Source organism: Leopardus geoffroyi, chromosome A2 (assembly GCF_018350155.1).
Source record: "Leopardus geoffroyi isolate Oge1 chromosome A2, O.geoffroyi_Oge1_pat1.0, whole genome shotgun sequence".
In the NCBI taxonomy this organism is placed as follows: domain Eukaryota; kingdom Metazoa; phylum Chordata; class Mammalia; order Carnivora; family Felidae; genus Leopardus; species Leopardus geoffroyi.
In genome coordinates this window covers 41225542-41245378 of record NC_059331.1, presented here as the reverse complement: position 1 = coordinate 41245378, position 19837 = coordinate 41225542, and the positions used below count along the sequence as shown (strand labels likewise).

General features: G+C 37.5%; 1 long non-coding RNA gene across 1 annotated transcript in view; it reads left to right on the top strand.

The window, feature by feature from the left end:
• The first annotated feature begins 13523 nt into the window (after positions 1-13523).
• The window catches only part of LOC123605895, a 281127-nt gene continuing 274813 nt past the window's right edge, over positions 13524-19837 (top strand). The window contains exon 1 of the long non-coding RNA XR_006715983.1: positions 13524-13612. This is a non-coding gene — a long non-coding RNA (uncharacterized LOC123605895). The remainder of the gene's footprint in view (positions 13613-19837) is intronic.

The window sequence follows — 19837 nt, the reverse complement described above, 5'->3', positions numbered from 1 at the left end:
GCACACAAAGGTCACAAAATAGACTTGTTAACAAGGGAGAGAAGACATAGACAATTAACACAGGTTTAATAATTGTTCTGGCAGGTGTGACCTCATAATTACAAGTGTTGGATGCTTGTTGTAAACAAGCTTTTTTAGATTGCTTAAAAGGCCACCCAATAATTGGAGAGCATGACTTTATATCTAGAGTATGAACAAGAAACCAATTCTTCTCAGGTTATGTAAATGAAAACCTGTGGCTTGGGATAAAATCTGCAGAGACAGTCTCATACATAGATTTGAAGTCTTGAACAACTTAGAGAGAAACAGCATTGTCAGAAAACTACCTTAGATGACTCAAAAAGTAGCTCTAGTGATGACAGAGATACGTGTGTTGAAGGTCACTAGGAAGAGATTGAATAAACTCATTTTATAAAATGTGAGGTTATAAAAGCAATGATTTAGAGTTAATATATGATATTCTAGAATTGATTTAAATATGAATAAAGTGTTCATTTAAAAATTATAAATAGAAAGATAGCTCAGAACTTAAAAAAAAAAAAAAAACACCTGTTGGAAAAAGCAAGTTGACTTTATGCTGAGGATTGCCTTATATCTGGTAACTAGCTGTGACAGGTTTCTACATTACCTTTATTGTTTATCTTTAGCCTAAAAAAAATGACCATAGCAAAAAATAGTTAACTTATTTTCTTCAGATTGAAGAATTGGCAATGTGGAATTAGTCTTGTGATTCTGGAGAGGAAGTCTTAAGTCACTTTTCACACAGGATACAATATTGTAAGAAAAATAACACCAGCAGGACTATCAGAACCAGATTTTCTTGTCCTTGTACCTTCTGTTTCCTAAAAGTTCTACAGTTTTTGATAACCAAAGGAACAGAAAATATGCTGGCTATTAATTAGCATCTATAGTCTATAGAATTCTGCTCTTGAACCTTGAAGCCCCAGTTCTGTCATTGTTGCAATCTCTTTCCCAAGCCAAAATTCAGAGGGAAAAAGTGCTATATAAAAATCAGTTGATACCTTATTATCAAATTACTTCTCAGGGTATAACTATGTGTGATTAATGAAAAATAAACTTAGGATATTGGAGGTGGTAGGATGGACAAATCAAAAAGGACATCCTCAAGTAAGAAGAGTCAGTTGCCAAACTCGAATATAGTACACTTTTGTTTTACTGTATGCTGCATTTTGTAAGGCTCAGAGCTCAGTTTAAAGAAAGAAAAACAAGGCTGAATAATACAGGAAAATAAGGGATGAGAAAAAGCATTTGAACTCTTGAGAAATTAAAACATGAGAACGTTGGAAGCTGCATGGAGGAGTTCTAGGGTCTATCTGTAGGGAGAATCCCACCCTCTTCCCTGCCACATTTGTGGTAAAGGCAACAAAACATTCATGACATCTTGAATGTGATGAAATTTCTTGAGAAAAATAGAAATGAAGTTAAAATCTGCATGCCTTTGGGTATGGAGCAGACAGAGTACACATAAGATGAGGGGACAATGAGCTTCATCAAATTTATAGAAAATAAAGTAGTCATAAACTTACAAATCTCACCCCTTATCATAATTCCTCCTGGCAGTTCTGTTAAAAAAATATATGATCTCACTTGACTATTTATAGCTTGTTGGTACCTTAGTTGAAACTGTGGTATTTCAAGAGAAAGAGAAGTCACGCAGAGGTGTTTCATTGCAACCACAGGTTTGAGACCCTTCTCAACAAATCCCAGTACTTAAACAACTTAACATCAAGCGCCCCTATTAAAGAAAGAAAATTGGTCTGCATCCTTCCCAGGGGAGAGGATTTAGATGTCAGGTACCATATTGTTTGTTTCCCTTTGGAAATGACAAGGCAGTTAGAAGATTAATAATTGGTGTGAGTGGTGATCTTTTACCATGCCTGATGCAAAAAATAATAATAAATAAGTGTACCAATTGGAAAATGAAGCTGTAACAAGCAGATCTCTATGGAATAACTAAAATGCAGGGGGAAATATCAAAAGCAGCAAATTAAATTCAAGATAATCAGTCCTGTGGCTTATCCTCTGTGGATTCTCTAATCTAGCTCTGCCTAATTGCATTCTTTGTAGAACATATTTCTGTTTTCCCACTAGTGCTTTCTTTTTTTTTTAAGGTTGGAGAGTATATAATTACTATCTCTTTATGTTATAAAATGTCATGATTTTGAAAAGGGAAATTTCATCAAGTATGTAATGTCAATCGTCTCTCTTGATGAGAGTGTATGCCATTCACTTTGTTTAAAACAGTCCTGGGGAAAATACACTTTATTCTGAGAGAAGTTGGTTGTTAAGCCATATTTTGACCTGATCTGCCTGAGAGTATAGTTAAAGGATGTTGATACATTTGGGAGTAGAACTATGCCCTGTCCAAATTTGGCTTTCTAATATTTGAATTATATCCTTACAAACATCCAAACACGATTTATAGGAACCAGTCCTCTGCCTTCCACATATGCTCACAAACTGTCACACATGTTCACACTTGAATGCTTGTAGACAATTTGAAACTTCAGAAATGGGCATGGTCTCTACTTACTCCTTTGAACCCCACCTGATAGAATAATTAACACTCCTAGGAAGCTTCCTTTGACCTCAGAGTCTTACAGTTCTGTGTATTTCATGACATGAGCAGCCTGGCAACTCTGATGACCTCATCCAAAATACAGCTGAGAAATTAAAAGCCAGAAATTACCTAAACGAATATGGTCTCCTGGATTGAGAGTAAAAAAACAAAAACTATTCAGCTTTCCCATATATCAGAATTCATGGTAACTTTTGTATGACCACTCCAAGCTGACAGTGTAGCCATAGGAGAGCATAAGGAAATAAAAATAATATGGAGTCAGGTAATGTTAAGCCCTAATTTGAGGATCCATTCTTACAAACCTAAGGAATCTATAAACTCCTTTTTCCCCTTCTCACTTAGTATATAGGAGGGCATCCATGTGTCCAGTGAAATTTACCCTCTTCTTAGTCCCTAAGAATCTTGCTTACATGGATTGTCATATGGCCCTCCATACTGTGATATGAATTTAGGCTTCCCTTTGTCCTAACCCCAAACCCCCTTGGTAACCTGCATCCATCTGTATAGTTCTGGAGATGATTCTTCTTAGCTATATGTGGACACTTCATTCTAGCCAACTGGACAAACAAAGGTAAGATAAGTTGTTAATGGAAAGGCCTTATGTTTTTCTTCTCTAATAGTGTTTGCATTTTAGACGGAAATTCCTTAGCAGAAATGGATGACTTCCTAATGTAAATCAGTCTATCTCAAGTAGGTTAAATCACTACTCAGCAACTTTTCACTGATGACTCCACCATCTTTGTGGGTAGAGTGATCTTTACTTCCTTTGACTTTGAGCTTGTCCCTTTGACTTGTTCTAGCCAATGGAATATTAGCAGACAGGATGGGGCAGAAGCTTGAAATGTCCTTGGATGAGTGAGCTTGCCCTCTGGAGCTCTGGTCCAAGGAGGGCAAGAGACACATAAGAGCGAACCTGGACTCAGCCTGCAGCTTGAGGCTATGTCCAGCTTGGATCTGTCCAATCCCAGCTGACCTGCAGATACATGAATGATAAATACTTTTTATTGTATGCCACTGAATTTTGGGGTTGTTTTGCAACATTTTTTGTGGCACTAGCTTACTACGATGAGTTGGAGTCCCTAGTACAAGAAACTGACTCTGGATAAGCCTTTTTTTTTTTTTTTTTTTTTAAGAGAGAAGGATAAGATGTGGACCCTCAAAACAAGGGTAAAAATAAAGAATCAGGCTTCTGAAAGAATAGAGATAAAGTAGCCTCAGCTATCTAGATAGTCTGAACTAAACTATTTGTGAGTCTCTAAAATGGGGATGAATACAGGGCAATTGATTCCATTATTCGGATTGTTTTCAAGATTCAGAGAGACAGAGTTTGACCAAACCCAATCACAAAGACTCTCTTCAATTCCTGTATCACTGGAAGGTGGGACACTGTATTGATAACCTGCAGGGCAGCTCTAGATTTCCAAATAGAAGTCAAGCTGCTACTTTGAGAAGAGGCCATGGAAATTGAGTACACAGAGATAACAACTACAGTGACCCTACAATATTTTGATGAAGAAATGTCTTTGAAATATTTATATCATACAAGCAACTAATTGTTCCGGCTGTTGGTCAAAGTTCTTGCAACAGGAATTAATCAGGATAAGAGAAGAGGAAATTATGTGAGATGTCAAAAAAATATTAACAAATATTCTGCTATCTTTGTTGAAGTTTTAGGAACATTAAACTAGGTTTAATTAAGTCAAGTTATAGGTATGACTCTTTCATTAATTATCTCTAAGGTCTTGAATAACGCACTTAAACCATCTGGGCATCAATGCCCATAGTTAGAGGTAATATTTGTGCTTCTTAGATCAAGTGAAGCAATTACCCCTACCACTACCTAAAATACCTGCACACTTAGTATAGTATGTGCTAAATACTGAGCAAAAGCTTTCAGTATTGTGTCACTTAACCCTCACAACTATTTGAGGTAGTGTATTAATAGCTCCATTTTATAGACGAGGAAGCTGAAATGAAGAAAAGCTAAGTAACTTAGCAACAATCAGACTCCTACTGACTGCTGATCCTGGATTCAAACACCAGGTCCACCTTGACCCTGAGCCCAAGGTTCTAACCTCAATTATTGCATGCCAGTGAGGTAATAACTCTGAATGTGCTTGGAAAATTAGGAAGTACTATCCAAAAATAAGAGGTTATTATTTTCCAAGAACTAGATTGGGCATTTACCTAATAGTAACTGACCCATCTTAATTCTTACCCTGCTGAATTGAAAATAAACACAAAAATGCACCTATTTATTTGGCATGAACATCTTACTTCAAGTTGTAGTTACTCAGGAAGAAAGATAGAGAATGGAGGAGGAGATTCCACATGAAATACAATGAGACGCAGAGAGGCAGTTGGTGAAACTAACATGCGTTTCAAATATGCAAGAACCAATCAAGAATTGTAGTAGCTAAAAGTGATCGGATCAACATTGTATTAAAGAGTTCCATAATATAAAACATGTCTGTGTACACTGATGTCTTGGGCTCAGCATTAATTAAAATGTTAAAATAGCAAGTCTTGTCTAGTTGGAAAATGAAATACAGAAGTTATGCCAGTGGTTACAAGCACTGCTATGTCTCCACTCCACATCCATCCAACATGTAGTATTTTTAAAGGTCTGAAAGACAAAAGTAATTGATATGTTTATAAGAGCACAAAAATGCCCTGTTCACCACATGATTACTTGTAATGTGTCACTATTTATAACAGGATGGGCTGATTTCTGGTTTCAACTACCCTTAGTTGAACTAAGCCAATGAAGTGAGCCAAACACAGTCCTGGGATAAGGCTTGTTGAATGGGAAGAGCCTGGACAAGGTTACCAGTGTCATGATAATATGTAAGGATTAGGACACATGAAACACTAACATACATGTGTTCCACAGGAAAATGTGTTCTTCATTATAGTGTAAATATCTCCACTTTTTAATAATTGACCATGCTTATTAGCATTTTCTCTGCATATTGCCATATCAGGCTCTGAGCAAGCTTGCAATTGTACTTATTTAACCATAGGATACTTTGGGTAGGTAGATAAAATCACACACAACCATGATCCCAAAACAGGTTTCATGGGGAAAGGTGTATGAGGAAACAACAATTACACAGAAATAAATGAAGAAAACAAATCCTTTCCAATTGAGAAAATAAAAGCAAAGACCAATTTAACAAAATGTTTCAAGTGTCCAAAAGGCTTATAGCATAAAATATGCTGATTTTTGTCTACTGAGAAGCGAACCAGTGCATTTAAGTTTGAACTGCAACAAAGGAGAAATTATTATGAAGAGAAAAGAAAGAGAAGAGTTGGACATTGAAATGTTTAACATTAAGTATGATGCTGTGGCAGGGAACTACACAAGAAAAACTCAGATGATTCCAGCTAGTCCAATAATTGCTTAGTTATCTTATACTTAATGTTCTTTGTATTTCGATCCAGAAGCAATCTTCAAAATAAGCATTTTATGAAGCAAAGATAAAGTTAAAAAATTCTCACTGTGGTTCATAAATCTAGCCTGCATCATTATCAAGTGTTTTAAACTCGACTTTTGTGGAAATAAATGAAGGCCACCCCAACAAGGACAAGCAAATCCTCTTTATTTAATCAGAGTTTGTTGTAGAAAGAGAGTCAGCCCCCCATTCTCTTGTGTTTGACAGAGACTCAAAGACAGGCAGTGGTGGGGGGGAAGCTTCAGGTCTGCCCTAGTTGGAAGCTGTTGGAATGGAGGAGCGGTAGGTGGGCTACAAGGATGGCCTAGCTGCTGTGAATGGATGCCAGGACAGTTGTCAGGAGGCTCTTGCAGAAATTTAGAGATGCTGGTGACTTGAACAGGATGGTAGCAGCACAGGTGGTGAGTTCTAACTGCATCTGGATATGCTTTGAAGGTGGAGCCAACAGAATTTCCTGGTGCACTGGATCTAGGCTTTGATAGAAAACGTAGAGCCACGGATGGCTGTAACATTTTTGTTCTGAGAAACAAGAAGGTTGGAGCTGAAACCAATGGAAATGGGAAAGACCCTGGGTAGAGAAGAATTGCTGAGGGTGGAGGTAAAGTGTTCATATTTGCACATGTTCAGTTTATGACATCCAATATCCAAGTGTTGAGGTGTGGCAAGTGCCCGCGTTTGTTAGACCCGTTAGCTGGAACTGCCAGATCAAAATGCTACAGACTGGGTAGCTTAAACGACAGAAATTTATTTTTCACAGTTCGAGAGGCTGGAAGTTCAAAATCAAAGTGTCCACTTCTGTGTTTTCACCTGAAGCCTCTCCTTTGCATGAAGAAACCACCTTTATGCTCTGTCCTCACGTGGGCTTTCCACTGTGCACCTGTGTCCCTAGTGTCTCTTCCTAGCCTAACAACACCTGTTAGATTGGATTAGACTCCACTCTAATGACCTCATATTAACTTAACTACTTCTCTAAGGATCCTATCTCCAAATACAATCGCATTGTGAGGTACTAGGGGATTAGGACTTAAACATAAGAGTTTTGGCAGGGACATAATTCTGTTCATAGCAAGAGCTGAATCCGGGTTTTCTCATCCCAAGTTCATTACTCTTTCCACTGATCCACAGGAAACAGCGAGGCTTACTGGCTCCCAATGTGACCTGCTCATTGAGGTCTTCCCCAACCCCCTTGCTTAAAACGGCAACCCCTCTCCCCTACCACTTCCTTCAGGCACTTGTCATTTCTTTTCCTTGCATAATTGTTTCTCATAGCTGTCACTTTATAAAAACATAGATATTTTCGTTTCATTTTGCATATTGTCTCACTGCCTCCATCAATACATAATCCATGAGAGCAGGATTTTTTGTTTTATTTACTGTAATATCTCTGGCACATAAGGTATTACAGTACCAGTTACTCAATAAATATTTTTTATTGTATATATGGATATATACATGCATAAGTGAATCATCTGAATAAGATACCAAGCCCCCTTAAATGCTGGGACTAGACTGAGCAAACCGGCATGAAGGTACGCACGTTCCATAAACAGGGCCTCCATCTGCCCCACTACATAAATAATCACCACAAGAGAATGGGCCATGGCAACATCCCAGCAACATGGCACTTTTGTTCCATTGCCATTTTTTTCCACACAGGACTAAGGCTTTCCAAACTGGAGCCTTCCAGCACAGAATTTATACTTGTTGTATCTCTACAGGGTGGCAATCAAACATGTGATGTCACCAAAGCAGACACTGTCAAGAAACAGTTGGTGAGATAGCAGGAGCTGATCAAATTCTGGAATCCTGCTTCAGGGGCTGACTGCAAAACATGTCTTGAGAATGAGACAACCTTTTGTCGTGTGTGGGAGTGTGCACATTTATAGATCTAGTTCTCTAGTCAGATTGTCTTGTGCTGAGGAGAAGCATTAAAAAAAATGGAAATGGCTTCTTCTATCTTCTGGCAATCCATCTTGTAGTGTGGGTTGGGAAAAAAATAGGAAGAGAGAAGAGCAATAAACTAAATGTAGCAAAAGGAAGAAAGAGCGAGGGGCATGTTAAAGCACTTCCTTTTTAGCTGGGTACAGGGAAGCAGAATTACCATATCTGAAAATTACTATTTCCTCTTTCCCTTCTGTGTTAGGTTCCTAGGAACCTATGTGCTATACCAATGGACTACAAACTGGATGGCTTAAAACAACAGAAATCTACTGTTTCGTGGTTCTGGAGGCTGAAAGTCTAACATCCACGTATCAAGGTGTTGGCAGGACCATGCTCCCTCTGACACCTGCAGAGGAATCCTTTCTTGCTCTGCTCAGCTTCTGGGAGTTTGCTGACAGTGTTTTGCATCCCTTGACATACCTCTGCATCCGTTTAATTTCTGCTCTTGTCATCACAAGGCATTCTCCTATGTGTTCTTGTGTTCACATGGCTATCTTCCTACAAAGCCAACAGTGTTATTGGGAGCACCCCACTCCAGCATGACTTCATCTTGACTAATCACATCTGCCATGACCCTAATTCCAATCAGGGTTGCATTCCAGGTACCAGGGGTCAGAGTTTTCATAGATCTCTTGGAGGGAGGGTCACAATCCACTCCAGAACATCTTCATAGCTTGTAGAAGGTGAAGAGGACCTTAGAAATCATTAACTCATGTAGTGATTTTTAAGCTTCTTTATATAGAGCTGGAATCAATCCTTGAAGAAAAAAAAAACACAAATCTGGAGCTCCTGGGTGGCTCAGTTGGTTAAGGGTCCAACTTTGGCCTAGGTAATGATCTCACCGTTCCTGAGTTCGAGCCCTGTGTCTGGCTCTGTGCTGACTGCTCAGAGCCTGGAGCCTGCTTCAGATTCTGTGTCTCCCTATCTCTCTCTGCCTTCCCCCCTCTCATTCTCTCTCTCTCTCTCTCTCTCTCTCTCTCTCTCTCTCTCTCTCTCAAAAATAAACATTAAAAAAAATTTTAATGTTATGTAAATTCTCAATGTAAACAGACTAAAAGATGGAGCTTCTGAAAGTATATGAGTCTGTCAGTATTACTGTGCAGAATAGGAGTGCAGAGCAGGGAGAAAGGGAAAAGGTGAAATAGAAAAACATCAGGAATGACCCTATGATGAAAACATGCCATGAAATGAGAACCATGAACTCTGCTCTCAGTATTTTCATTCTGGTACATAAAGAAAAAAACCAAATCAGATTAAAACCTACCTTCCCCAGTTACAGGCTGGTGCAGGGGAATCTATTGTTGTTGCTGATTTATTTATTTATTTATTTATTTATTTATTTATTTAATTTATTTATTTATGTTACATTTTATTTAAATCCAAGTTAACCTATACTGTAAAAATGTTTCAAGAGTAAAAGTTAGTGATTCATCACCTAGAACACCCAGTGCTCATCCTACCAAGGGCCCTCCTTTGTACCCATCACCCATTTACCACCCACCTCCTCTCCAGCAACACTCAGTTTATTCTCTGTATTTAATAATCTTCTATGATTGCTGCAGGGGAATCTTGAAGGTGGTCCCACAAAGTGACCTTCCTTTACTATTCGAGGAAACCCCTGAGGCCCTTCCACAAGACATTTTCTATCAGCCCAGTTCTCTTGCTCAGCAGATGAGGGAACCGAAACTCAGAAAGGTACTACAATTTACCCTACTTCCCTCAGGGGTTAATGGACAAGATGGCTAATTCCTCTCGCACACATCACCCTTGAGCCCCGAGCCAGCAGGAAACAGGGATGTGTGCAGGTGTGAATACCCAGTGTGCAGAAACACAGCTTTCCTTATTTTGGTACAACTCAGCTTGGTACTTCTTTCAAGTGCTCACTCTTGCAGGAAGCAGAGAATGAATTCCAATCATTCAAGGGTCATTTCAATCAATATATCGCTCTGAGTTGAGCCTGTATGCCAGAGAGAGGAAGAGGACACAGTACTAAGGTATGGAGTTAAGATGGTATCTCCTGCCCACCCCGGTATGCCCTAAAGTGTCTGCCTTTCTGTTAAGTCTTTTCTGCTCATCTTTTTCCATCCTCACCCTGAGGCCTTCTGGGTTGGCTTCCTCTCTGCTATTTGCATGACCGCCCAGAGATGAGAGAAACATTTGGCTTCTCCTGGAAGCCATATGAAACCTAGAGGAAATTTCTGATGACGCCTCAGGCTCACCTGCCTGGATATGCCCTGTAACCATCTCTACATTAAAGCTCCCAAACCGTGCTGAGGGTGAAGATGCTGTACATGATGGGTCATTTCCCCAGGGTGGACCAGGGAAAGAAGCACAGGTCTTATAAGTTCTCAGCCGTCTCCAGGTTAACCTGAGGTTTCCCCCGTACCCTACCCAGGAGTTAAATCCAGGGTTGCTTCTCGAGATCACAGAGATGAAAGCTGTCTGGCTTCCGGCCTGGAGGTGGAAGAGGTGCCTCTTAATTATTCTCCCACATCTATTGTTTATGTTGTCAGCTCTGCAGGGCCTTCAAAGCTCAAAAATCCAATGCTTTCCTTGACTGTTGTACTAACTGTGCTTCAAGGCCTTGAGCACATTGTAATCTTGCTTGCATGGAGGATGGCCAAAGGATAAAATGGAATTATGGGAATGAAAAACACATTGGTTGATATATTAAAATATGACCCCACGACATGCATATCACATTGGTAACTAACATCTGTAAACCATAAAATAATTTCCAAATTACTTCTTGTTCGGAAAGCCATTTAAATTGAGTGGAATCCTTTAGAAAGCAGACCACCATGTTGCTCATCCAAATTAAGTGAGATCATGAATATGAGTTGGACTGCAAAGTTCCTGGAATAGAGTGATATTTGAGAAATGTTTGTACTATTAATAAAATTATTATAATTATCCCACATGCTCAGCATTGGTGACTGTTATTTGTAATTCTGAAGGACAGCCCTATACGAGCCCAGCTTTGAACTTCTTCTCCTTCCCCATATGAAAGGTGACATCCCCTTGATTCTAAAGTCTTTTGAAGTCTTTCTGTTTTATCTTTGTCAAGGGAAAAGCCTCCAAGATAACTGAAAGGTCCCATAGAGAATGCTCAAATTACCACTGGCCAAATAAATAAATAAATAATAATAAAAAAAAAAAAAGGAGGGAGAGAAGTTCAAGTTGAATTGAAATGTGAATGTTAAAACACTTGAAAGAAAATTGTGTTAATGAGCTAAAAATGAACTCAAAATATGTTACTTGCAGAAAACCTTGGGACAGCACAAGCAGGCAGCATTCTCTCCTTCAAACACATGGTAAAGTGACAACATCTTTGATTTATTTTATCCTTTAATTTCCCTTCCATGTCTTGGCCCCAAGCCACAGATGCTTCACGCCTCTTGGTCAGATAATCAGAATTTTTCCTTCTTTGCCCATTATTTTTCCCATTGGCAGCATTCCCGTAATAACGGCCTGATGAAAATGTGCTTTCTCTGGTCTCCCTCACTGCCTCACAAAACTCTCCGAAGGGGTTTGGGCAGCTTTTATCAAAGGAGAGATCTAGAGTAAAGTTGAGATGGGTTTTGGAAATCAGAGTTAGGTGGTTTTCTCCCTAATTGTGTATGCATGCTCACAGTATCTGGGAGAAAGGCACTCTTCAAAGTTGGGTCTCTTCAAAGATTTCACAGTGCTGGAGGGCACTCCCCAAGACTCCCGATCCCTGCTGGGATCTCTCTTCCAACAGGTCATAGAACTGGGAAGCTTGTTTCCTTTCAAGATGCCACCCCAGAGAGAGGTTATTATCACATTAGACTTGTTCCTATTGCTAAGGAGGAGAGGTGCTTAGGAAACCCAACTTAAAAAAGACATTTCTCTTTTGCATGCTTTTTGGGAAGGGTGCCATTTTTTTTTCTCCTGGTGGGCCCTCACTGTACCAATTTATGCCAGGAGTGCAGTCCAAATTTCTCAGTTGAGATCAACCTGTTCAAATGTCTGCTCTGACTTGGAATAATTAACAGGATCCATATTGCTAGAAACACTAAGAACGTAAGGATAATGTAGTTTCTTTAGTGGTGCGCTGGAATTGTGTCTTTATCCATCCCATTGATTTCTTTTCCTGGTGACCCTAAAAGCCTTCCTTTGAATAATCCCCAAGTGCTAAGTCATTCAGCAGCAAGTAATATAAGACATCATCTACATGGCTGGCACTGTTACAGGCCTTGCAGACAGCACTAATGCTTTGAAGACTGGGAAACATGCTGTACAGAAAGATCAAAGGTGCCATTCCTAAGCCCTGGTTTTCTTGAGCCAGGTTCTTGTGGATATAACTCCCTGCTAAGTCCTATCTCCTATACTTAATGATGCCCTTGTATGATTTGTATATTTAAAAATTTTCCCAAGTTAGTATCTGCTTTCATCAATGCTGCACATGATAATAGCGTTTATCAAAACAGTTGCCCTCACCGTGATGTACAAGTAAGCATGTTTTTAAATGTTTATTTATTTATTTTGAGAGAGAGAGTGCACAAACAGGAGACTGGCAGAAAGACAGACAGTCTCTGCTCTGTCAGTGCAGAGCCTGACACAGGGCTCGATCTCACAACCATGAGATCCTGACCTGAGCTGAAATCAAGAGTCGGATGCTTGAGCCATCCAGGTGCCCCCTAAAAGTAAGCATTTTAACTACCAAAATAGAAAAGGAGACTGGTGTATACATTGGTGTGAAGCTGTTCTTGCAGAGGGTTTGTCTCTTGGATTATCAGGAATGGAGACACGAGTGGAGAAGTGTAGTTTTCCCAACTTTATTTTTGTCAGCCAAGAAATAAATGCAAACAGGTGGAGGAAGCATAAAGGATAAAGCAGAGATGCTCTGTTTGAAGCTTCTCTGAACTCCGGGCTTTACTGAGGACGGTGGGAAAACCATCCATCTACTCAAAAGACACTGGACAGAAACTGGGGGATCTGAATTCTAATCGGTTGTCATTTAATAATCTATGCTGCTAGTGCAGTTTTCTTACGCCGTTTTGGACTTTGTGATAGATTTGTGTCTCAGTAGGAGGAAGGAAAATAGGAGAATAGCTGCTGGCAACATTGTGTTGAAGTAAGAATGTAGGTCTGGTGCCCGTGTCTGGATTCAAATACCAATTACTAGTTAATTTACTAACTTCAGGAATATCTCCTATGCCTTAATTTTTTTCTTCTGTAAAATACTGGGGTAGAGGATAATAATAGTGTCCATTTAAAAAGATTTGGGGGGTGGCAGTGGTGAGTTGTGAGATGATATACAGAAGGCTTTAGAGCAGCTTGTGATACATAGTAAATCCTTCATGAATATTATCTCTATGGCAGAGATCAACACTGTCAACACTATGGGAAAAAGGGGAGTTGAGTTTTGTGGTTCCACTTGGCGAGAAGAGGACATGTGACTACTTTCAGCCAATGAGTTGTGAGCAGAAGTGACAGAACTTTAAGGCAGAGCCTCTAGCTATTAGATTGAGACCCTCCAGAGTTCTCTTCTTCCTTCTTCCAGACAACGGTCCATTCTGTGGCAATTCCAGAAACCTGGATCCTGGAATGAGGGTGAAAACTGAGCTTCCAGCCAAGTAGTGATGGACATGTGAGTGAAAACAGATCTTTACCATTTTAAGTTTATGAGATTTGAGGTTTGTTTGTTATCACAGCATCAACTACCACGTCCTGACTGGTGAAACTATATTTAGGATCATCTCCTCTTAGAGAGACAGAAAGAGGCAGAACCACATTTTATCATGAATATGTTAACATACAAGTCTGCTTATTCTTTTGGAAAATTGCTTTATTAAGATGTAAGGCACATACCATACAATTCACCCCTGTAAGGTGTATAATTCATTTGTTTTTAGTTTTTTTCACGGTATGTGTAACCATCACTATAGTGAATTTTAGAACAATTTATCACCTCACAAAGAAAGGCTGTACCCCTTAGCTATCACTACCCAATCCCCATGACACTTAGGTTGCCCTAAGTAGCCACGAATCTACTTTCTCTATACATTTCCATGTTCAGGACATTTGACACAGATAGACTCATAGTATGTAGTTTTTTGTGAATGGCTTTTTTCATTTAGTATGAAGTTTCCAAGATTCATCTGTTGTAACATAGATCAATGCTACCTTACTTTTTGTGGCTGCATAATATTACGTAATATTACATTTTATTTATCCATTCATTCATTCACGGATATTTGTGTTGTTTCTGCCTTTTGGCTATTATGAACAAAGCTTATATAAACATTCACATATGAATTTTTGTGTGGACATGTTTTCATTTCTAGGAGTAGAATTGCTGGGTCAAAAGATAACTCTCTGTTTCATTATTGGAGGAATTGCTGGAGCGTTTTCCAAAGTGGCTGCACCATTTTACATTCCCACCACTATTTTGCATACGCTTTACATCCTTAACAGTATTTATTGTTATCTGACTTGTTGATTTCAGCCACCCTAATCTGTGTAAGTGGTGTCTTACTCTGGTTTGGATGTGCATCTCCCTGATGACTGATGATGTCCAATACCTTTTCATTTGTTTGTAAGCCACTTGGATGTTTCAGAGAAATGTCAACTCAGGTCATTTGCCCAGTTTTTAATTGGCTTAGTTATCTTTTTATTATTGGGTTATGAGGACTCTTTATATTGTGGACATGAGTCTCTTACTGATTGTATAATCTGCAAATATATTCTCTCATTCACTGGGCTGTCTTTTTACTTGATGGTCTCCTTTGAAGTGAAAAGTTTTGAGTTTTGATGATGTTTAATGACCTCTTTTTTTTAATTCATTGATCATTTTGGTGTCATATCTAAGAATCCTTTGCCAAGGCCAAAGTCATAAAAAATTATCTCTATGAATTCTAGGAGTTTTATACTTTTAGCCCTTACATTTATATCTGTGATTCAAAGTCAACTTATTCTTTTTTTTTATTTTTTTTATTTTTATTTATTTATTTTTTTTTTTTATTTTTATTTTTTAAAGTCAACTTATTCTTAATCAATTTAACTGGTCTATTGGAGTGTGGTTGATACATAATATGCTTCATACGTGTAAGGTTTGCAGTTGTATAAGTTTGGATATGTATACATCCATGAAAGTGTCACCATACCAAGTAAAGAAACATACTCATCATCCACAGAGGAGCCCCTTTTATAGTCCCTCTCTTCCATAATTCCCCATCCCACATTCCTAGCCTACCAATGATCTGCTTTCTACCAATGTGTAGATTGGTTTGAGTCATAGAGTATGTACTTCTTTAAAAAAAATTGTAAAAGATAACAAAATTACTTATACCATTTTAAGTGTAGTTTTTGTGCATTAAATGCCTTCACATGGATGTGCAACCATCACTACCATCCATCTCCAGAGCTTTCTTCCTCTTCACTAACAGAAACTCTGCTCTTTCTCCTCACTCCTTAACCATCATTCTATTTTTTGTTTCTATGCATTGGACTATTTCTAGATAACTCATATAAGTGGCCCACACAATATTTGGCCTTTTGTGACTGGCTTATTTAATTGATCAGAATGTGTTCTGGGTTTATCCATGTTGTAACATGTTTCAGAATTTCATTCTAAGACTGAACAATATTTCGTTGTTGGATTCAATGGATATATCACATTCTGTTGATCTGTTCATCTGCCGATGGATACTTGGGTTCTTCCATCTTTTGGGTATTATGAATAATGCTGCTATGAACCTAAGTGGACAGATACTTGTTCGAGTCTCTGCTTTCAGGGTTTTTTTGGTATATATCCAGAAGTTCAGTTGCTGGATCTTATGATAATTGTGCTTAATTTTTTGAGGAATCTTCATACTATTTTCCATAGCATCTGCACTATTTTATATTCACATCAACAGTACACAAGGGTTCCACTTTTTCCACATACTCTCCAACATATTTTATTTTCTATTTGTATTTGGTTTTATAATAGCCAACCCAATGGGTATGAAATGGTATCTTATTGTGGTTTCAGTATGCATTTACTTAATGATTAGGGATATCAAACATCTTTTCATGAGCTTTTTGGCCATTTTTAAATGTTCTTTGCATGTTCACATAAATGTTCATGTCCATTGCTCAGTTTTAAATCAGGTTATTTGTTTTTTATTGTAGAGTTGTAGAAGTTCATTATATATCCAGGATATTGGGGCCCCTGGGTGGCTCAGTCTGTTGGGCATCTGATTCTTGATTTTGCCTCAGGTCATGATATCAGGGTGGTAACATCAGGCCCCACATCGGGCTCCATGATGAGTGTGGAGCCTGCTTAAGATTCTTTCTCTCTCTTCTTCTGCCCCTCTCCCTTGCTTGTGTACTGTCTCAAATAAAAAAAAAATCTATATATATCTATACATACATACATATACACAGTAAAACCTTGGATTGTGAGTAATTTGTTCTGCAAGTGTTCTGCAAGATGAGAAAACATTTCTAATAAATTTTAACTTACTTGGTAAATGAGCTATGTCTTCCAATACATGTAGTATGTGATGCTGAATGTCACATGATCACAACCTAGCCAATGGATTATAAGAATGTTTCTGGATGAAATTATTGCTCACAAGGTTTTACTGTATATATTTAAGATATTAATCCCTTATCAGATATATGATCTGCCAGTACTTTCTCTCACTCATGGGTCATTTTTTCACTATGTTGATAGTGTCTTTGGATGCAAAAAGGTTTTTATTTTTTATAACATCCAATATATCTATTTCTTTCTTTTGCCTGTGCTTTTGGTGTCAGATCCAGGAAATCACTGCCAAATGCAATATCATTGGAACTTTTCCCCTATGTTTTCTTCTATGAGTTTTATAGTTTTTGCTCTCATGTTTAGGTCTTTGATGCATTTGAGTTACTTTTTGCATGTGGTGTAAGATAACAGTTTGATTTCATTCTTTTGCACATACATATTGTTTTCCAAACATCATTTGTAGTAAAGAATGTAAATGCTTTTTATTTGTCTTTGACTCAGCATTAATTATTTGAGATTCATCCATGTTACTGCATTTATCAATAGTTCATTTCTTGTTATTGCTGAGTTGTATTCCACTGTATGAATATATAACAATTTATTAGTTCATCCATGGATGGGCATTTAGATTATTTACAGTTTTGGACTATTGCAAAGAAAGCTGTTATGAATGTAGATGTATTAACATATGCTAGGATATCTCTTAAGTAAATACCCTGAGTGAAATGGCTGGATTAGCTGGAAGGGGTATGTTTAAATTTTTCACGCAAAAAAAAATTTAAAAAAAAATTTTTTTTAATTAAAAAAAAATTTAAGATCTTGCCAAACTATTTTCCAAGAAGGTTGGTTAATTTTACATTCTCACCAGCAGTGGGTGAGAATTCCACTTGCTTCACTTTCACTTATGATGGAAAGACTTTTTAATTGCAGCCATTCTAAATGGTGTGTATTGTACATCACTGTGGCTTTAATTTGCATTTTTCTAATGACTGATGATGTTGCATATCATGTCATGTGCCTGCTTGCAATTTGTATATTTTATTTGCTGAAGTTTGTTTATATTTTTTATTGATATTTCAAATCAGGTTGTTTTCTCATTGTTGAGAATCATTTATGTATTTTGCATACAAATCCTTAATGAGATATGCCGTTTGCAAATATGTTTTCCCAGACTGTGACTTGTCTTTTCATCCCCTTAACACTTCTTTTGAAAACATATTTAAATTTAAAATGATCAATTTTTTTATTTTCCAATCATGCTTTTGGTGTTATATCTAAGAAATGTCTGTCTAACCCAAAGACATAAAGATTTTCTATCATGTATTCATTGAGAGATTTTATTGTTTTAGGTTTAGCATTTAGTTCTTTGAGTTAATATTTGCCTATGGTTCAACATAAGACATTGTCATAGATATCCAAGTATTCCTGCATGATTTGATGAAAAAACCATTCTTCCGTCAGTGAACGCACTGTACCTTTGACAAAAATCAATTGTCTTTATATGCATGGATGTATTTCTGAAATCTCTACTCTTTTACCGTTGACCCATTTCTCTCACTTAATGCTAATACAACAATGTCTTAATCGCTGTAGCTTTTTAATGTGTTTAAATCAGGTGTTGTTAGCCACCTTAACTTTGTTCTTTTTCAAAGTTGTTTTGGCTATTCTAGGTTCTTTACATTTCCATACACATTTTAGAATAATTTTGCCAATTTCCAAAAAAGCCTGCTGGCATTTTGATTGCAATTTTCAATTATCAGGCAGTCGTATTAAATCTCCCATTATAGTTATGGATTTGTCTATTTCTCTTTGCAATTCTATAATTTTTGCTTCATTTGCTTTGAAGCTCTATTATTAGGTACATAAATGTTTTGGATTATTTTGTGGCTGCTTGATGAGTTGACCCCTTTATCATTATGAAACGACCTTCTTTATCCTTGGAATATTTTTTGCTCTGAAACCTAATTGTCTCATTTTAGTATATACACTTCAGCTTTCCTTTGATTAATGTTAGCATGGTATATCTTTGACCATCCTTTTAATGTTAACTTATGTATCTCTATATATTTAAAGTGCATTCCCTGCCAGCAGCTCATGGTTGGCTCTGATTCCTTTCACCAATTTGACAATCTCTGCATTATAATTGGAGATTAGAGGCATTTCTACATTCATGTGATTACATTGAGATGTTTCATCTTGCTCATTATTTTCCATTTGAAATACCTGCTTTGTGCTTTCTTTCCTATATTTTCTTCCTTCTTTTTGATCAATTGCTTACTCTTTTAAAACATGCTTTGTCTCTTTTATCAGTTTATTAGCTGAAAATTTGAGGGAGAGGATATTTTATTGGTTGCTTTAGGATTTCTACTACATATTTAATTCACTGCTGTTTAACTTCAAGTGATTATGCTCCATTTCACATGTTAAAAACCTTATAATTATATACTTCATTTTCTCTCCTTTTAGCCTTTGTGTTACTGTTGTCACACATTTTACTTTTATAAATGGTATAAACCCAACACCCCATTTTGATTATTTTGTTGAACCAGTTAATTATCATTTAAATAGATTTAAAGAGGGGCACCTGGGTGGCTCAGTCTGTTGAGCCTCCGACTTCAGCTCAGGTCATGATTTCAAGGTTAGTGAGTTTGAGCCCGCATCAGGCTCTGTACTGATAGCCCAGAGCCTGGAGCCTGCTTCTGCTTCTGTGTCTCCCTCTCTCTCTGCCCCTAATCCACTTGCATTCTGTCTCTGTATCTCTCAAAAATAAATAAAAGTTAAAAAAAAATTTTAAGAGGTTTAAAGAGTAAGAAAAATAACTCGCATATTTACCCATGTAGCGGGCATATCCTGTACCCTTTATTCCTTTGTACCCATTCATATTTCCATCTGCTCTCATTTTCCTTCTGCCTAGTGGACTTCCTTTAACATTTCTTGTAGTGCAGTTCTGCGGATAGTGTATTTATTGTTTCAGTTTTTGTATGTCTTCAACATCTCTATTGGACTTTCATTTTTAAAAGATAATTTTACTGGATATAGTTCTATAGTCTAGGTTGACAGTTGTGTTTTTTCCCTTCTTTTCTTTCAGTACTTTGCAAATGTTGCTCTGTTTTTTCACGTGTAATACTTTCAAAGAGAAATATGCTGTTTTCTCATTTTATTTCTCTGTATATAATACATCTTTTTTCCTCTGGCTGCTTTTAAGACTTTTTGTTTTATTTGCTACTTTTAAGCAACAGGATTATGGTGTGCCTTGGTATAATTCTCTCCATGTTTCTCATGTTGGAGGTTCATAGAATTTCTTGGATCTATGGTTTTACCATTTTCATCACATTTGGAAAT